Raw genomic sequence first — 12,061 nt, forward strand, 5'->3', positions numbered from 1 at the left:
TGGAAAAAAGTGCAAGTTTAATCGTAAGTCATGGATCTCATCATCTGCTGGTTTACCAGCGGCCTTTAAGAAGTTTGTACATGTGCTGATTACTTCTGAGACCTAATGGGACAAAACATTAATCACAGTTTGTTTACAAACACTCTGTATACACTTCATTTCTCATTTAACTGTAGCCTTAAAAACTATATTTGTATTAATGATAAAGTAGTATTATGCTTATTTCCAACTCCATGAGTCAAAATTACCCTTGTTTATCTTATACAGGGGATTGATGGTTGTTTGCTGATATTGGCGATGATACTGAATTGTTATAATTAATGTTGGTCCAGATTCAACATTGCAAGTGACTAATCACATTGTTATGATGTAATAGTTTTGTGATGCGGAAAAAAAATGCTGATGCCCACTCGGGAAAAAATCCAAAATAGGGTCAGGATTAGAGTTGGGGGTTGGGATGTGATCGTGGTTAGGGTTAGGGTTACAAGACTGTGGTTAGGGTTTGGTGTGATGGTGTTTTAACATCACATCGCAAAACTATGACATCAAAGCAATGTGACTGGTTACCTGCAATGTTGAACCTGGACCAACATTAGTGCTGATGAACCAGAACAACATAAAGACGACGACATCAGTTCATGTATCTTTTCCCAGCTCCTCTGTTCAGCCTTTCTGTTTTAGCCCCTCCCCCTTTTAAGGCCACACTTAAACAACACTGGTAACAAAGGAACCATGCTGATACATCATTTTTGTTCCTTTAAATTAAGTTTCTTCTGATTGGCTGCCCCTCACAAACAAAAAGTTTGAACAACAAATGGTTGGGGTTTCTGCATCCTTGAGAGGACCATATTTGAGATTGCTGTTCTGTATGATGTGATGCAGAGCCAACAGTAGAATAAACAGCAGAAACTGCGCATATAGACTAATTTGAAATCCACTTTTTCAATGATTGACACTTTTATTTTATTTTGACAAAAGAAGAAGATGACCACAGAAAACACCACTTGTCAGCATAACTTTGTTTATCCTTTATCCTAAACACCTCTACAAGTCATCACCACCCAACAGTTATCCTGGGCTACAATTAAACCACCACTTTAACTGATCCACCACTCATATTAATAAACCAAACAGAATAAATAAAAAAACATATATACATATAAACCGACATGTACAGATACTCATTAACATGGTGGGGCAAAAAAGTATTTAGTCAGCCAGCAGTTGTGCAAGTTCTCCCACTTAAAACGATGAGAGACGCCTGTAATTTTCATCATAGGTGTACCTCAACTATGAGAGACAAAATGAGGGGGGAAAAAACCTAGAAAATCACACTGCAAATAAATTCTTTAAAAGTCAGACAAATTATGGTGTAATATGTATTATGGTCTTGAGGACTTTTAACTGTTTTTACAGGTTTCACGAAGCTTCCTACTGATCTCCTTTAAAGTGACAGAAAGGGGAGTTTCACTAGTTCTGCTTATTTAAGCTCAAAGTGTCTCACGATGTGAAATGAGTTAGACATTCCTGCTGTAGAAGACTGCATTTCCTTATACCACTCTTTCTGATTTGTCACCATCTTCTCCACCATGTGACCCCTTTTTCATTTCTTCTAATGTGTCTCTGTCTTCATGAGCATATCCCTCTGTGCTGCCATCATCACTAACATCGGCAGCAGTGTTGTCCTTGCTGCAGCAGCACAAGCATGGCAGCAACGTGTCAACAGGCCAAGGAGGGCTTTTAGGGTCTTTGCTATAGAAAAGATGAATACAGGGGCAGGGAGAAGAGCATAAATGAAAATGAACACAGACTGCTGGATGGCTATGGTAAGAGGAATGGTAAAAATAAAAAGGACCCTATGCAGAAGATAGAGTAGGAAACAAGTGTTTTTTCTTATGCAGCCCAACTGTGGGAACATAATGAAGACACAATGGAGTACATAACGGTATACTTCCGACCATAAGGATCCTTCACTGTACTCGACAATGCTCAGAAATATCCAAGCACACACAAACTTAAAGACAAATGGGTACCTTTCCAGATCAATACACATCCTGAAGTTAAGACCGGCAATCCCACCATAGAGGTAGTGAGTGACGTGTTGGTCGCGAACGAAACGGCTCTTAGAGCCGACTCTTTGACATGAACGATGTGAGCCGGCTCCTTATTTGGAGCCGTGTTTTTTTTCTTCTTCTTTCTCTCTCGCACTTTTATCCACTTCACTCCACACGCCAGCCAATAAAATTCATTATTTATTTTACATTAGTAATTCCTTTTTTGAATAATTTTATATTGTTGTTGATAATAAAGTAATTAAAGCAACAAAACAACCTGAAGAGCCGGTTAGGAGCCGAAAGAGCTGGCTCTTTTTAGTGAGTCGAGCCGAAAAAGCATCTAGGTGTTTTCTAATGACTTTCTCTTGTGCAGAGTCAGGTGCAATGCTATTCTGCAACTCGAGGCCTTGATGGTTTAATGAACTGAAATAGAAACAGGTACTGTTTTGTGTTCTTGTGCACTGAAATTGAGTTAATTTAATAGTGAAGTGGCTAAATTTGTTACTGTTGTGATAGTAGTGCAACTGTTAGCTTGTGTAGATCCTGACAATGCTCGCCTTTTTGCTTTGTGTTTTTTGTCAAAGTGTAAACATTTTAAAAAATATATAGATATCTTTTGGCTAGGCTAACTTCAAGTTATCTAGCCATCCTGACACACTTACTATATTTTCTGGAAGAAAATATTAATCATGACAATAATAACCTTACTTGTTCAGCAGTTTGTAAACCAGATGGTTATAAAGTGCCTCACAATTTAGATAAAACATTTTCAAAATAAGTGACTAAAATAAAGAAAGGAGAATTTCTGTTCTACTGAAACTTACAACTATCACCTTACATTGTGACAGTTGAAGACAAATTAATATTTGAATACTTCTTTTAACTTTAGGACTAGCTGTTTTTGCTCTTGTTTAACTGACTAGTAATATAACATGCTCTGTTTTGCTTGACTAACTTCTTAGTTCTCAGAGAAGTCCAGTCGGCCGGCTCAAATTCGGGTAGAAAATCATAAATTTAGTTTGTTCTTTTTTACTCAGATAACAAAGTTAGTTTTAGTTTAAAACAAAACAGATTTCTAAAATATTTTTTGTTTGTTTTTATTTTATGGCACGTGGTAAAAAAAAAATTGTTAAGCATTGTATTTCTCTAAAATAGTTGAATAGAAAAAAATGTTTGTTTAACCAAAAGTTGGGTGGAGGCTCTGCATATACTGTATTTACATGCTTGTGAATGAAAGTGATCCAGAAGTTCTTTTTTTGCCTGTCCCGATCAGCACTGCAGCAATCTGAAGGCCAAGAAAAATGCAAATGTTTTCCCAAGTGGATCAATATGACTTTGCCATACTGGTCCACTTGATTGATCTTTATTTATTTATGTTTTTATTTTTTTTTAAGTAATTACAATCAGAACAGACAGGACCGGAGGATAGGAAAGGAAAAAATGTAGACAAGAGAAGTTGGGAAAATGCTCAAGAAAAGGAGAGGGAAAGAAAAACAGAGGGGAAGAGGGATAGAGACACAAAAAATCCACTAGATCACCTGCTGGGGAAAAAAAGAATAAAACAAGCAAAAAGACAACAACACAGTAGGGAAATCACAGCAACAACCTAGATAAGCATAAGTAACAGTAAATAATAAATACTGAATTTTACTGAGCCGCATACAAGACCGACAGGGCATGATATGATAAAAGGCTGCAACCAAGGAAGATAATGTGTTTCTGTGCACACCTATGTGCACACCTGTATGCATAAGTGTGCTTGTACTCCAAAGCTTTCTCCCTGTAGTAGGTGTGGGGAGCCATAGCCCATAGCCCTGTCCCCCAGGGCATGAAGCAGGCATGGAGGAGATCCAGGCCCCAGACATCTAGAGGACCCCCGGAGCACAAAAGCCCAAGGAAGACCACTGGAGGGGCGACCGCGCCACACTCCTAGAAAAGAGCTAAGGAGAGCCCCATACGACGTCCACATGGCACGGACAGAGCCCCCAGATGCCAGGCCCCACTAAACAGCTGCCGGGAATGAGCCAGTACACACCCAAGCACCCAGCCCCGGACACAGAGAACCACCAACACACCGATGGGTGAGGGCATCAGCCACTGGCAGGGAGTGTGGTGGGGGGAGACAGGCATTTGAGGGGCTCTGAGATGTTCTCAGAGAGGTGGAGTGTAAGACCTGACCTGACACATAAACAAAGACAAACAGGCTTACACAGACACAAATCCCAGAAATGAAAAGAAAGTGTTCCTGTGCACCACCAACAGGCAACAATGACTTGCGCTATGTGTACCTAATAAGCAAATAATGGATAGTACAGGCAAATAGTTTCTTATAATGCATTCATCATTATAAGATATAGTGACACACAACAATGAACGATGAAGTCAGATTTTTGCAAGAAACAATGAAACAAGTACACTGCAAGTACTTTCTGGGATGCGAGCCAAATTATGGAAACACCTGCAAAACCTGTGACTAAGGCACAAGTAGCCTGTAATTAAGTAACATGTAACAAATTTTACTCAAAAATTAATTACAATAAGACTTTACATAAAATATTTTGTTCTGGCATTTTTTTAATGTGTTGTTAAGTGAGAAAATGGATACCTTGAGATGTACCCTATGAACTTCATGCTTGGAAGTCTTTCATAAATGTTCTAAATTGCAACAATTTCTCCTAAAATTTGGAATATTTTCATTTATCTAGGGACAAAAATTTATTGAATGGCACTTCACTTTTTTTTTTTCATTTCACTTACAGCCTGCTTAAACACAGTCCAAACCTGAGTATGAACATGTCAGTGGAGTCATTGAATCATGCACATAATCCATCCAGGTAAGTAAATCCCAAAAAGTTGATTCTGTTCATCTGGAGGTAGCATTTCCAGTGGGAGAAACATTTTGTCACCCATCCAAGTGACTTCTGAAGAAGTTGTACAGAGGTGAGAGTCAAATGCAACTTGGCAGGACCCAACAGGCTGCTGAGAAATCATTTTTCTTAGTGTTTTTGTTAATAAACAGCACATCCTGAAGGCCTCAAACAGAACCGGTTTGGTATGATCCCAGATTTGGTCAGACAAACAATAACAGCTTTAAGAGAAAACCATTATTTGAAAAATTTTCTGTAGAACAACAAAGGTTTGAAATAGCAAAACTATTGTTTTTTCCCCTTTGATTTCAGTTGCTGTGACCACTTTGGATGATGTTGCTTTCCCAGAAGAAATGAGTGGATGGAGATGACCTTGCTCCTATTTATATGTCATGGTTGTTGGGCTGCAGCCAAGGTTCAAAGTTCTGCTGTTTTTGTACAGCTGCTTGACAAACATCTGTGGCATCTAACCTCTTATATTTATAATTGAATAAATATTATAAGTAATTATATAAAGACTATATGTATATGAATATTATATTGATGTGTGAATTTTATATGAATACAATAAGATAAAGAAATTTATCTTATATTATATTCTCAATATAATTTATTTTTGGTTCTCACACAGTTTATAATGAATTCCAATTGTGTTAATATTCCGTTACTAAACTTTTATATATTCTATGTGTAGCTATTATTCCTTCTGTTGTATTTCAGTCTTAAATGTCTGTTGCCTTTAAAGGGTTAAAGCTAAATCTCCTTCTTCCCACTTTTTTTTTCACATTTCCTGATTTTAGTGTTTCTGCTTTGCTCTAGCTTGACTTGTTTGTCGAACCGCACCTCAGATATTTTCTGCTTTAAACTGGTAAGTAGCCGTTTTTATGGTGGACTAACTCTCAGCTACTTTTTGCTCTCAGTGCTGCCCTGGAAAAAAAACTCTGGCCCATTAAAAAAAAACTGGAAATTTTTCAGCTGTTTGTGTGAGAAGTTGTATTAAACAGTTAAGGGTTTCCTGTCTGTACATAGATTACCAGTGTAACTCATCAAATACTTGAGCATTTGGCAGGATCCTGGATCTTGCTTTTAAGCGGTTGTTTATTTTGATGTCACACCAAAATCCATAGTTAAGTTAAATTCAAGTTAAATCTATTTGAGCAGATTTATTTAGAAAAAGAATAAGTGACAGACTTAAACAGTAACAAAGACCTCCCCACACGCACATATTTTCAGTTCCTCTTATATTGGCTCTTAGCCAGTGGTTTCATTACCACTTTCTTCTTCATTTACATCATATTTGAGACAGATTAACTGCTGGGGGAATATGTTTTCTATGTAGAGTCACTTTATTCTATGTAGAGGATAAAGTGCAATTTATTTCTCTCTTGAATGTATTCATGTTAAATCAGGAGTGTCCAACTCCAGGCCTCAAGGGCCGGTGTACTGCAGGGTTTTGATATCACCCTGGGTCAACACACCTGAATCAAATGATTAGTTCATTACCAGGCCTCTGGAGAAGTTCAAGATATGTTGAGGAGGTAATTTAGTCATTTAAATCAGCTGTTTTGCATCTAAAACCTGCAGGACACCGGCCCTTGAGGCCTGGAGTTGGACACCCCTATTTTAAATGAAATGCCCCTTTAGGATTGGTTAGAAGCTGTCAACACCACCCCTTTCATATGAATGCTTAAGGCGGGGGTGTCAAACTCCAGTCCTTGAGGGTCAGTATCTTGCTAGTTTTTGAGATATCCCTGCCCCACCTGCTGCTGATTACCTGGATCAGGGCCCTATTTCAGGAAGCCGGTTTAGAAAACTCAGAGTGAAAAACGATACTCAGGGTTGAGTAACCCCGAACTGTCCAACTCGGAATATTCGGTTTCAGAAAGGCTGATAACAATTAGTTCAGTCAACGCGGAGTTGCTTTAACCCCAAGTTAAGCGCGCGCACGAGGATACATAAAGCCCTGATTAGTGGAGCACAGATTAAGCGAGTCACCATGGAGACGGAGGGAAAGAAGGCGCGGTCAATGTATGTCACAGCGCTTGAGGCCGAAATTCTGATGGCAGTATAGGGCTTTGGAGCGTGATGTCATGGGGGTGGGCGATAACATGCAAATTTTGCGGAAAAAATGTAACACAGCCTCAGCTGCAAAAGAAAGGGAGCATGCATGGCAAAACATAGCCAACAGAGTCAATGCGTGAGTGTTAATTTAAACATTGATCTAGGGATTTCCACCCATTTAACACGTTATTTTATTATATTATATTTTATTTTATTTTTTATTTCATACATTTTATTTTGTGATGTGATGTGAGCGCAGGTGCAACCCAACAGGCCCCAAACGTTCCTGGCAGCAAGTAAAAATGAAATATAAAAATATAGTCCAAACAGGTAAGGTGTAATTGTATTATGAGCCATAGTGCTTGGTCTGTTTGTCCGATGTAAATCAATTGCAGTTAGAGGCTACATTAATTTCCCCTCTGTAAGCACTTATTGAAATTATCTGAGCACATTACAAGTACATATTTGCTTACTCTGTATGCTCAAATGTGACCCGTTATAGCCAACAGCAAAAAAGCGGAGGCCCGAAAAACAGGTGGGGGTCCTCCACCACCACCACTCACAGAGGCTGAGCAGTTGGCTTCCACATTTGTGATAATGTTGGCAGCATCACATATGATCTTCACAGTGCAGAGAACACAAATTAGCATCCATTACTATAATGAAATAATTTGTTAGTTTGAAATGCTACAGGGAGCTATGTACCTGTACATTAATGCTGTGGAAAGACTTCCTGTTCACATAGTCTCCTTCATTTACTGAAGGAGCAATGATTGGAATGTGAGTGCCATCTATACAGCCAATCACGCCTGGGAACCGTGGGAATAAATGTAAAATTTAAGTAGTAGTTCAAATATCACCACATCATGAATTAAGTTTTGTTCATCCTGCTACCTGCAATTTTGTGGCATCCCTCTTTGATAAATCTTGTGGGTCTATGACCGGGGAACACCACAAACGCGTACAGGAGACGTTTCAGTGCAACTGTAACATTCCTGACTGCCCGACAGACGGTAGCCTTGGAAACGTGCTCAGCGTCACCAATATTATACAGAAAGCTCCCGTTTGCAAGAAACCGAAGTGCAATACAAATAATATGTACAGAACTGAGAGGATGTCCGCGATGTGTCACATGAGCAATATTAGGCCTGAGGATGTTATTCAAATAAATTATAGATTGTGCTGAAAAACGGTAACGTTCACACAGGTAATCATCAGGAAATGATAAAATGTCCAAACGCGCTCTAATCACTCTCTCCCGGTGGAGAGCTCTGCGGAGAATTTGGGCTTCAACATCTACTGGCTCTTCAAGGAAGGGACACGCCATGTCTGACACTTCCTACAGTCAGGTTTCCGACAAAGAGGCGGAGAAAGTCAGGGTTAGTTGAAGTAAACCTGCTAGGGGGCAGGTTAGCTTCACGGAGTGTGTTGTCATAGTAACTCGCTCAGAATTAATCTAAACTCGCTTTGTGAAACCGAAAACCCAGAGTTTTCGTTAACTCAGGGTATACTTACTCAGAGTTTGCACTAAACCGGCTTCCTGAAATAGGGCCCAGTTCACAATCAATTCTACCCCCAGGTCAAAAATATGTATAAGAAAATTGGTCTAATATAATATCATTTATAAACATACCTGTCCAGCTGTCCAGCGATTAATTGCATAAGTACATGGATGCGGGACCTCACAGCAGAAGCATACTACATAATCTGTTGTACACACATATATATTTATTATGTATTTTTCACTTACTGTATTTACCAAGATCAAAAAGTCACAAGTAAAGAAAGGCCACACTATGGTGCATGTTTAAACAAGGAAAGTTTATTGATCAAAATTATTTATTAAACAAATAAAAAGTTTTTCAACCAAAAAGATAGATGTTCAAAGCAACACAACTGTGGCCCAATATCAAACAGAATTGTGAACCCCACTCTGTAGAGTGGGCAATCATAATGAAGCAGTTTGTTTTATTTTGTGGATTTAAGCTGCTCTTCATAATTTTGGCCTCCAGATGTCACCAGAGAGGACTGTGTTTAAATGTTTCAAGTAACGAACCCTTTTTCAATATAGGCTTCAATGCTTCAGAAAGCTTCATTTGGCCATCACTAGCAGGAGGCAAAGATAAACTCAAAAACACTCAGCTGTATTGCTGGAAGCAAGGAAATGCAGGAAACTAAATTAAACTGGCCAATAAGCAAACAGCACACACAGTGAGGGATGGAGGAGATGACAACACTGAACAAAGGAACACACAGGGCTTAAATACACAGAGGGATAAAGAGGGAACGAGACACAGGCGGAGAACACAGCTGGGAGTAATCAAACATGACGAGACCAAGGGGAAGCAAAACTAAAAACATTAACATGGGACCCAGACTGTCAAAGTAAAACAGGAAACATAACAGCAGACCTGACACTGAGACAGAGACAGGGAAGGTATAGAAACAAAACCTAATACTGGAAATTAGGAGATACTAAAGAACTTAGGGAGCTAGAAATACAGAAACAAATGGTAAATAGCCTGTATTTGTATAGAATAGAATAGAATAGAATAATCCTTTAATTGTCCCACAAGGGGAAATTTGGTTGTAACAGCAGCCAGAAAGACACATATACAAACAAACAGTACACAGAACATAAACATACAAAATTTTTCTTACATATTCACATTAAGGACAATGGTTACTATAAACAGAGTACTGTACAGTTATTAAATTAAATAAAAATAACTACAGATAAGAGGCAAACCAGGTTGCAGTGCGAATCTGTTGATTATATAGCGCTTTACTTAGTCCCTATGGACCCCAAAGTACTTTACACTACATTTTCATTCACCTATTCCAATCAGAGACATGATCAAATAACAAAATGGTCATCAGAAATCTACAAAGAACATGACGCATATAACAGCAACAAAATCCTTTATCTGGTTGTCATGGTCCTGGGTCATTTGACCCTGTGTTTTGTGTTCCTGTATTTTCATGTCATTTTGTATTATGGTTTATGTTCAGGCTCATTTATAGTCTGCCTCTCTAGTTTATTTTCTGTTCCTCAGTTTAGTTAGTTCTGTGTGTTAGTTTAGTTTTGTTCTTGTTTCCAGCAATAAAGCTGTTTTCAGTTTACTTTTCGCCTGCCTGATGAGTCTGTGTTTGGGTCCAATCCTGCTTGCTCAAAACACAGTTCATGACCAGTTTTGGACAAGTTACTTTGAAAAAGCAATTAATTATAGTTACTAGTTATGTCTTCAAAAAAGTAACTGAGTTAGTAACTGAGTTACAAGATTCTAAAAGTAATTAATTACTTGAAAAGTAACTATTGCGTTACTTTAAAAAAAAACGTTTAACCCTCTGGGGTCTAGGGTATAAGTGGCCATTTTTAACTACTTTTGATTTTACTAAATTTCACCTTTAAAAACTATTTACTTTGCCTTGTTTGGTATCATTATTTTCAGGACAACCTCACGTGTCGGAATTTACAGTTATGTTTTTCATTTTGACATACTGTATTAACATAATTAATTTAAAATTAGACAAAAAAACATAAACTTTGAGTAGAAAAAGTTATATTTTTTACTGTAACAACCACAAACATGTTTAGTAGCTAGCGGGTACTAGCTTAACTCTCAATCCTGCTGTTAGGTTAAGGAAAAACAGTATGTACAGTGGGGCAAAAAAGTATTTAGTCAGCCACCGATTGTGCAAGTTCCCCCACTTAAAATGATGACAGAGGTCAGTAATTTGCACCAGAGGTACACTTCAACTGTGAGAGACAGCATGTGAAAAAAAAAATCCATGAATTCACATGGTAGGATTTGTAAAGAATTTATTCGTAAATCAGGGTGGAAAATAAGTATTTGGTCACCTCAAACATGGAAAATCTCTGGCTCTCACAGACCTGTAACGTCTTCTGTAAGACGCTTTTCTGTCCCCCACTCGTTACCTGTATGAATGGCACCTGTTTGAACTCATCATCTGTATAAAAGACACCTGTCCACAGCCTCAAACAGTCAGACTCCAAACTCCGCCATGGCCAAGACCAAAGAGCTTTCGAAGGACACCAGGAAAAGTATTGTAAATGGTAAATGGCCTGTATTTGTATAGCGCTTTTCTAGTCCCTAAGGACCCCAAAGCGCTTTACACAACCTGTCATCCACCCATTCACACACACATTGGTGATGGCAAGCTACATTGTAGCCACAGCCGCCCTGGGGCGCACTGACAGAGGCGAGGCTGCCGAACACTGGCGCCACCGGGCCCTCTGACCACCACCAGTAGGCAACGGGTGAAGTGTCTTGCCCAAGGACACAACGACCGAGACTGTCCGAGCCGGGGCTCGAACCGGCAACCTTCCGATTACAAGGCGAACTCCCAACTCTTGAGCCACGATCGCCCCTTGTAGACCTGCACCAGACTGGGAAGAGTGAATCTACAATAGGCAAGCAGCTTGGTGTGAAAAAATCAACTGTGGGAGCAATCATCAGAAAATGGAAGACATACAAGACCACTGATAATCTCCCTCGATCTGGGGCTCCACGCAAGATCTCATCCCGTGGGGTCAAAATGATCATGAGAACGGTGAGCAAAGATCCCAGAACCACACGGGGGGACCTGGTGAATGACCTGCAGAGAGCTGGGACCAAAGTAACAAAGGTCACCATCAGTAACACACTACAACGGCAGGGAATCAAATCCCGCAGTGCCAGACGTGTTCCGCTGCTGAAGCCAGTGCATGTCCAGGCCCGTCTGAAGTTTGCCAGAGAGCACATGGATGATACAGCAGAGGATTGGGAGAATGTCATGTGGTCAGATGAAACCAAAGTAGAACTTTTTGGTATAAACTCAACTCGTCGTGTTTGGAGGAAGAAGAATACTGAGTTGCATCCCAAGAACACCATACCTACTGTGAAGCATGGGGGTGGAAACATCATGCTATGGGGCTGTTTTTCTGCCAAGGGGACAGGACGACTGATCCGTGTTAAGGACAGAATGAATGGGGCCATGTATCGTGAGATTTTGAGCCAAAACCTCCTTCCATCAGTGAGAACTTTGAAGATGAAACGAGGCTGGGTCTTCCAACAT

The sequence above is a fragment of the Rhamphochromis sp. 'chilingali' genome (assembly GCF_963969265.1).
Source record: "Rhamphochromis sp. 'chilingali' genome assembly, chromosome: 3".
In the NCBI taxonomy this organism is placed as follows: Eukaryota; Metazoa; Chordata; class Actinopteri; order Cichliformes; family Cichlidae; genus Rhamphochromis; species Rhamphochromis sp. 'chilingali'.